The following is a 9,286-nucleotide window of genomic DNA, read 5'->3' on the forward strand; positions in this document are numbered from 1 at the left end:
TTTAGACCGAATTAGAGTATTTTTATGGTTGGTACAAGGCACAAGGGAGCAAGCGAAGAAAATGGAAGTAAGCAAATTATTGGGCGATTTTATGGAGAATATGAGAAAAGAAAAGGCAGAAGATCAGGGAAGACTCCGTAAAGAACGAGAAGATGAACGAGCCCGATTAGAAAGGGAAAAACAAAAGGAAAAATTACAACGACAACGAGATAAATAAGAACAGGACCGGCTTGAAATTTTTTTCCAAGATTTGAAAATTCAACCACAGCAAGACAAAGAGAAAGAACAGGACCGACTTGAGAAAATTTTAGGCAATTTAGAAATCCATCAGAAGAATGAATGGAGGAAAATTTTAGAAGATATAGAGACGCACCGCCAGAAAGAAAGATAAGAAGATCAAAACCGTCTTAAGAAGAATTTGAAGACCAGAAAAAACGACAAGAAAATCACCTTCAAGAAGCCGTAGAAGATCTGGAGGAACGCCTTCAGCAGAAAATGGAAAAATTAGAGATGGATCTACAGAAGACCAAGGCACAAGTATGGACACTTGGCGTTCCGGGAACAGCGAACCTTAAGGCCCCGACCTACGATGGACAAACAACCTGGACGATGTACCACCGTCAGTTTGAAGCAGCCGCCGCTGCCAACGGATGGACCGACCAGGAGAAAGCGGCGGCACTTGTCATCGAGCTGCGTGGCCCTGCCCTGGAACTCCTGCAAACTATTCCTGCAGCCCAACAACAGGAATACCAAACTTTGGTCGCTGCACTGGACAGAAGATATGGCGACCAATATCGACGCCAACTTTACCAGGCCCCGATCAAGACACGCCTGCAGAGGTCCGGAGAGAGTCTGCAGGAATTTCAAGCAGACTTACGTCGGCTGGTACACCTGGCATATCCAGAACCACCGGAAGGGTTTAGGGAGGAACTCGCTGCCCAGTGCTTTATCAGTGGACTGAAGGACAACGAATTACAGAGGGCGCTGCAAATATCCCGATTTTCTACCAGCAGCGAAGCACTGGTCAGGGCGCTGGAAATTGAAGCTGCTTTTAGCGCCATCCCTAGACCGAAGATAAGATCGTTAACGGTCGAGGAACAGCCCGGAAGTTCTCACATACATTTGGAGGAGATGTTTAGTAAACTATGTGAGTTACTAGTGAACAAGAGTAGCAACAACAACAACACCCAGACAGAGAACCATAAAAGATCCCAGGACATAAGGTGCTATAAAGTAAAGTGGAGAAAAATCGCTGGGTGCTGTGTTGGACTGGTACAAAGTGGCGACAAGAAACAAGATAGATACTTGGTAGTGATGGGAATACCGGTTCCACATGAGTCGCGTTACAATAGCGATTGTTCCAGAAAAATACCGCGACAAAATACCGGGATTTTGTAATCGAAAAAAAACTTCGTTTGAATGTATGTCCTAAACATCTTAACTTTTGAGATACAGGGTGATAAACTTTTCCGTTTTCCCCCATAGTAACTCTGATGTTATAGATATTGTTACGGATTCCGTGGGTCCAATAATTTAAACTCACGATAAAATACTTAACGAATTTATTTTTCTCACAATTTATTAATAACACACAATTAACTACTTATAAAAGTCCTTAAATTATCCGCTTCGTAATAATTTAAACGCGGCATATTCAAACTTCAAACTGTCCTTACTAAACGCGCTCCTTTTATATAGCTGTGGGTTTTCGGGAAAATTCCATTCTAGAATTCTGTAGTATTTCTTTTACTTTCTGGTGAATTCGCCAAGTTTCTTGACACGTTGCGGTTTAGTTTTTTTAGTTTCTTGCTTCTCCGACAGATGCCGTCGGATCTCCGTTTCCTGTCTGGTATCCATTCAATCAATCCAGATGTACTACTTTCATCTTACTTCTAGGGCTGCGTTGTTGAATCCGGTACACATCATTTATCCACTTGATGACTGTATAAAGACCTTCCCATGCTGGAGTTAACTTTGGAGACCTTCCTTAGGTTTTAGCTAGCGCAATCTTACTTCTAACGGTCTTATGAATTTCCAATAACCTTTCCTTCAGTTCATCCGCGTAATCCTCTACGTTCGTGGTGCCGTCGTCTGGTGATCCGAACACCAAGTCACAAGGCAACCGTAATTCTCGACCAAACAAAATCTTCGATAGTGAAAGTCCGGTGGTGTTGTGAACTGCACCGGGACGCGCCGTCCATATGGGCAAGGTCGTGCGGCGCACAACGGCGCCAAAGCCTTAAAGGCGCCTGCGGTCACTGACTTTAAAAAATAATAAAATCATTTTTTGGAACTTATCAACAAATTAGCATAAAATTTAAGTAATACTTTTATCTATGAACGCCAGTGATGAAAATATATTATCCACCAATGTCGAGGGGCGCGTCGCTGGTCATTGGAAATTTTGGCTTAATATTATAATATTGGAGAAAGGTGCCTACCCTTAATTTCGCACGACGGCGCCGAAAATACTTCGCGCGTCCCTGGAACTGCACTTCTATACGCCATTAGGAATAGCGGTATGTGCTGATCCCAATCTCTTTGATGTTCGTCCACTATTTTCGAGAGGTGTTCTTCAATGGTCTTATTGAATCTTTAGACCATCCCAACAGACTGCGGATGTAAAGCCGTTGTCCTAGTCTTGTGAATACCAAGCAGATCACACATCTTCTGGAAGTCTTGACTCGAAGTTCCTTCCTTTCCGGGATTTTGTAATCGAGGTTCCGACTTCCAAAGTGTCGCGGTCCTCTTACTTATCTACTCTAAGTTATCTATATTTGGAGATTAATGTAACTTTTATCTGCTGATGACTGAATCAACTCATTTTCCAAATATCGAGTTTATAATAATTGTGTATAGCCAATATATCTCATTTTTAGAAAAACGATGACATTCCTTGTTATTTTCCATCAATTTCCTCTCATCTCTCTTCTCTTTTCGGCTCATATTTAAGTGTATTGCAATATAATATATTGAATGTTAAAATCAACAACAAAGTCCAAACCACTGTCAAAAAAAATTAATCGCCTAACCTAACCTTAAAAATAGATATAAACGATAAAACTTATATAAATGTATAAAAGCAGTTGGAAAGTTGGTCTGGACGAGGAAGATAAAGAAAATACGGCTTTTACTACAGGAAGCGGACTATACCAATTTAAGGTCATGCCGTTTGGATTATGCAATGCTCCAGCCACTTTCGAACGTGGAGGTGGTGTTAAGAGGACTAACTTGGAAAACGTGCTTGGTTTACCTCGACGATGTATTGGTTATGGTAAGAACTTTTGAGGAGCATTTGCGAAATTTAGAAGTCTTCGGCCGCATCAGGAATGCTCACCTGTACTTGAACCCGAAGAAGTGTAGCTTATTTCAGCGACAAGTGGAATTCGTGGGCCATGTAGTCTCGGCAGATGGAATTTACACCGACCAGAAGAAAATCGCTGCAATCAAAGATTGGCCTAAACCTCGCGACAAACATGAACTTAGAAGTTTTCTGGGTTTATGCACCTATTACAGAAGATTTGTCAAGATATTTGCCAATATAGCTGCACCCTTACATAGGCTTACAGGTGATGAAGTCGGTTACGAATGGAACACTGATTGTGATGTAGCCTTTGGAAGACTTAAGGCGGCTTTATGTTCAAATCACCCGCAACAACAAAGGAGGTATATCCTGGACACAGACGCCAGCAACATCGGCATAGGTGCAATGCTATCACAAGTCCAAGATGGCGAAGAACGAGTGATAGAATATTACTGTCGAGTTCTATCCAAACCAGAAAGGAATTAATTTACATGTCTTAAGAACATGCCTTCGAAAACATTTTGATCAGACTTTACTTTCCAGAAAAATTTAAGATTAATTCAAAATTAATACTCTAAATAGCTTTTTATTTTACTTAATACCGTTTTAAATTAGGAAACGATACTCAAAGAAGAGACATATAAAAAAGTTCAGTTGACTAACGATGATAGAGACTGGGAAGATTATAAAAATAAACAGAATACTATAAAAGCAGAATGATAGAAAAGCGTTCTATGAAAAATAACATCGATGGATGTCGTGCTAATCGTACGAAAATGAGGCAAACAATAAAAAATTGGTAGGCAGTAATGAAGTCATATCCTTACAATCCCTTTCCAAAATTGACGTTCAAGTATCCAAGAAAATTTTAACACTTCTTATGATGAAAACATTATAAATATTTCCAAGAGTATATCAATTCAAACGAGATGATTTTGTCATAGGAATTATACCACAACGCTAAAAGTAGAAAGGTTTAAATTACTCAAATTGAAAGAGCTACTTAGTGTTTATCTTGAAAAATAAATCGACATCTGAAAAAGTTTCCTGCGTAATTGTTGAAAATAATAACGTAGACTATCCTCTATCGAATTTAATAGACACTCCTTTATCTACCGGATAAGTTTCAAAAGAAACGAAAACTAGTTTAATAAAACCAGTTCTTGGAAAGCAAAACCATACAAAGACTTTAGACCAATATATTTTTTCCTGTATATTGACAAAATATTAGAGACCCTCATATGCCACCAGGTACCTTCTTTGAAACATCCGAAATAAATAAGGTTTATTCGTAAAAATGTAGATTGTTCTCAGTGAAAATTTTAGAAGAATTTATAATATAGACGTTCGAGTAAACTAAAAGCCAAACATTGTACCTACGTATAAAAAAGCCTAGTGTGTGTCCACCTTTTTCTTTAAGAATTTATCGATTATTGGCGGACCCTGGTATGTTTACTTTAAGTTGACAAAAAACGCCTGTTTTTGTATTGTTTAGTTTTCGGCCCTTGGCCTTGAACAAATATCGCCACGGAGTTATTCAGGCGTAGAGAAACAAAATATTCGAACACTGAAATTACGGACAAACTTCCCTTCCTTTAAGAAATGTGATGCAATAGAGTAATAGATTACACAAACACAAGAAATGTTAAAATGACAAGTTTTTGAAATTAAGAATAACCTAAAAATCATATTTTGATGATCGGAGTTGCGAGACCGGAAAAGCACTTTTAGAATATAACGTGCTAAAAATAATTTTGATAACAAAATTTGAAAAAATGCATATATGTAAAACCTGCTAATCAGTGACGGAACCAGGGGATTTAATGAACTTTCTACTAATCTGACGAACACTCTAGTAATGCTAAATTATTTCAAAAAGTATGAAAGTCAACAAAACAATAATAATGTTCAATATAAGTAAATAATATTTTTATATGAAGGATATTTTTAGTGAACCGATTGCTTGACCCCACACCTGAATGTAAAATCGTAATTTTTGGGGCTTACTCAACCGGGTCTCACAATGCAAATTCACCTCAAATATCCATTTAGTTGGTCATTGGCAAGCACTCTCTCATTATACATGAAAATAACAAAACAAACATTTACTGATCTGGATAAAATTGATAGTTAAATAGTAAGACTCACCCGGGGGTACTCCGCCCCCTAGCCACTGACATCACTGACATTCTATTCAATATATTCCATTCCATATCTTCCATCTAATTCAAATATTACTCGGATCTATTGGTTAATTATCTTCAACAACTAGCTAGTGTCACCTGAAATAGTATAGGGGCTTCCCCCGGACGCAATTCTGCCGCTAAACAGATTCGCATCCCAATCGAATAAGCTATTTGGATGGCTCACCATCCCAACGCCGCATCGTCAATCGAGAAGACATTATGGAGACCTCAAACTCTCAAGACCAACTCGAAGGCAAGACGTCACAGAGGTTTTCTTACCGTGGTCAAACGACCCCGTTGGCTTACAGTCAAACGACTTGCAACTATATTAGTCAAAAGACTCGCAACCTCCATTTGTCAGCTCTGTGACAAAACACAACACTACACAGCCGGCCGGCCTATCAACAACTGACTGGCCTGCCGAGCTAAGCCTCCTCTTACATCACAATTTTACCTGATCACAAATATTTACATCGCTTGCCAATGAATCATACTGTTTTCTCTAATCGACTTTCAAATAGAGTGTTTTAGCATAACCAAATAAATAAATAGCGAGTTTCCGAAGGAATGCATATTGTTTATTAGAATAGTGAATAAATAAAAGCATTATTATGACGAACTTATTTTCCAAGTTTTACAGTTCCAACCCTCAACTGTAATACAAAAAAATGAACTACAATTTTTTTTCTGTTAATTTTTACAGCGTTTTTTTTGTACTTGACCCTTTCCCTACGGACCGGCAAATGATTTTGAATACGGGGTGGTGTACCCTTGTCATCTGTACATCGTTTCCAGATGGTCTCATTGCGGCACAACCCTTAATAAATGAGCTACAATTTTTTTTCTGTTAATTTTCAAGAGAAACAGCAGTTTTTTGAACTTGGCCCTTTTTCTACGGACCGGCAAATGATTTTGAATACGGGGTGGTGTACCCTTGTCATCTGTACATCGTTTCCAGGTGGTCTCGTTGCTGCACAACCCTTAATAAATGAGCTACAAATTTTTTTCTGTTAATTTTCAAGAGAAACAGCGGTTTTTTGAACTTGGTCCTTTTCCTACGGACCGGCAAATGATTTTGAATACGGGGTGGTGTACCCTTGTCATCTGTACATCGTTTCCAGATGGTCTCGTTGCGGCACAACCCTTAATAAATGAGCTACAATTTTTTTTCTGTTTTCAAGAGAAACAGCAGTTTTTTGAACTTGGCCCTTTTCCTACGGACCGGCAAATGATTTTGAATACGGGGTGGTGTACCCTTGTCATCTGTACATCGTTTCCAGATGGTCTCGTTGCGGCACAACCCTTAATAAATTAGCTACAACTTTTTTTCTGTAATTTTCAAGAGAAACAGCGGTTTTCAACTTGGCCCTTTTCCTACGGACCGGCAAATGATTTTGAATACGGGGTGGTGTACCCTTGTCATCTGTACATCGTTTCCAGACGGTCTCGTTGCGGCACAACCCTTAACAAATTGGCGGCGATTTTTTTCTGTCTAATTATAGGTAAAATGACAGTTTTTTGATTCTGGCCCTTTCCCTACGGACCGGCAAACGGTTTTGAATACGGGATGGTGTACCCTTGTCATCTGTACATCGTTTCCAGGTGGTCTCGTTGCGGCACAATCCTTAATAAATGAGCTACAAATTTTTTTCTGTTAATTTTCAAGAGAAACAGCGGTTTTGAACTTGGCCCTTCTCCTACGGACCGGCAAATGATTTTGAATACGGGGTGGTGTACCCTTGTCATCTGTACATCGTTTCCAGGTGGTCTCGTTGCGGCACAAACCTTAATAAATGAGCTACAATTTTTTTTCTGTTAATTTTCAAGAAAAACAGCGGTTTTTTGAACTTGGCCCTTTTCCTACGGACCGGCAAATGATTTTGAATACGGGGTGGTGTACACTTGTCATCTGTACATCGTTTCCAGATGGTCTCGTTGCGGCACAACCCTTAATAAATGAGCTTCAATTTTTTTTCTGTTAATTTTCAAGAAAAACAGCGGTTTTTTGAACTTGGCCCTTTTCCTACGGACCGGCAAATGATTTTGAATACGGGGTGGTGTACCCTTGTCATCTGTACATCGTTTCCAGACGGTCTCGTTGCGGCACAACCCTTAACAAATTGGCGGCGATTTTTTTTCTGTCTAATTTTAGGTAAAATGACAGTTTTTTGATTCTGGCCCTTTCCCTACGGACCGGCAAATAATTTTGAATACGGGGTGGTGTACCCTTGTCATCTGTACATCGTTTCCAGGTGGTCTCGTTGCTGCACAACCCTTAATAAATGAGCTACAAATTTTTTTCTGTTAATTTTCAAGAGAAACAGCGGTTTTTTGAACTTGGTCCTTTTCCTACGGACCGGCAAATGATTTTGAATACGGGGTGGTGTACCCTTGTCATCTGTACATCGTTTCCAGATGGTCTCGTTGCGGCACAACCCTTAATAAATGAGCTACAAATTTTTTTCTGTTTTCAAGAGAAACAGCAGTTTTTTGAACTTGGCCCTTTTCCTACGGACCGGCAAATGATTTTGAATACGGGGTGGTGTACCCTTGTCATCTGTACATCGTTTCCAGATGGTCTCGTTGCGGCACAACCCTTAATAAATTAGCTACAACTTTTTTTCTGTTAATTTTCAAGAGAAACAGCGGTTTTTCAACTTGGCCCTTTTCCTACGGACCGGCAAATGATTTTGAATACGGAGTGGTGTACCCTTGTCATCTGTACATCGTTTCCAGACGGTCTCGTTGCGGCACAACCCTTAACAAATTGGCGGCGATTTTTTTCTGTCTAATTATAGGTAAAATGACAGTTTTTTGATTCTGGCCCTTTCCCTACGGACCGGCAAACGGTTTTGAATACGGGGTGGTGTACCCTTGTCATCTGTACATCGTTTCCAGGTGGTCTCGTTGCGGCACAATCCTTAATAAATGAGCTACAAATTTTTTTCTGTTAATTTTCAAGAGAAACAGCGGTTTTTGAACTTGGCCCTTTTCCTACGGACCGGCAAATGATTTTGAATACGGGGTGGTGTACCCTTGTCATCTGTACATCGTTTCCAGGTGGTCTCGTTGCGGCACAAACCTTAATGAATGAGCTACAATTTTTTTTCTGTTAATTTTCAAGAAAAACAGCGGTTTTTTGAACTTGGCCCTTTTCCTACGGACCGGCAAATGATTTTGAATACGGGGTGGTGTACACTTGTCATCTGTACATCGTTTCCAGATGGTCTCGTTGCGGCACAACCCTTAATAAATGAGCTTCAATTTTTTTTCTGTTAATTTTCAAGAAAAACAGCGGTTTTTTGAACTTGGCCCTTTTCCTACGGACCGGCAAATGATTTTGAATACGGGGTGGTGTACCCTTGTCATCTGTACATCGTTTCCAGATGGTCTCGTTGCGGCACAACCCTTAATAAATGAGCATCAATTTTTTTTCTGTTAATTTTCAAGAAAAAGAGCGGTTTTTTGAACTTGGCCCTTTTCCTACGGACCGGCAAATGATTTTGAATACGGGGTGGTGTACCCTTGTCATCTGTACATCGTTTCCAGACGGTCTCGTTGCGGCACAACCCTTAACAAATTGGCGGCGATTTTTTTTCTGTCTAATTTTAGGTAAATGACAGTTTTTGATTCTGGCCCTTTCCCTACGGACCGGCAAATGGTTTTGAATACGGGGTGGTGTACCCTTGTCATCTGTACATCGTTTCCAGGTGGTTTCGTTGCGGCACAACCCTTAATAAATGAGCTACAATTTTTTTTCTGATAATTTTCAAGAGGAACAGCGGTTTTTTGAACT

This window comes from Sitophilus oryzae, unplaced genomic scaffold (genome assembly GCF_002938485.1).
Source record: "Sitophilus oryzae breed Bouriz unplaced genomic scaffold, Soryzae_2.0 scaffold_551_pilon_pilon, whole genome shotgun sequence".
In the NCBI taxonomy this organism is placed as follows: domain Eukaryota; kingdom Metazoa; phylum Arthropoda; class Insecta; order Coleoptera; family Curculionidae; genus Sitophilus; species Sitophilus oryzae.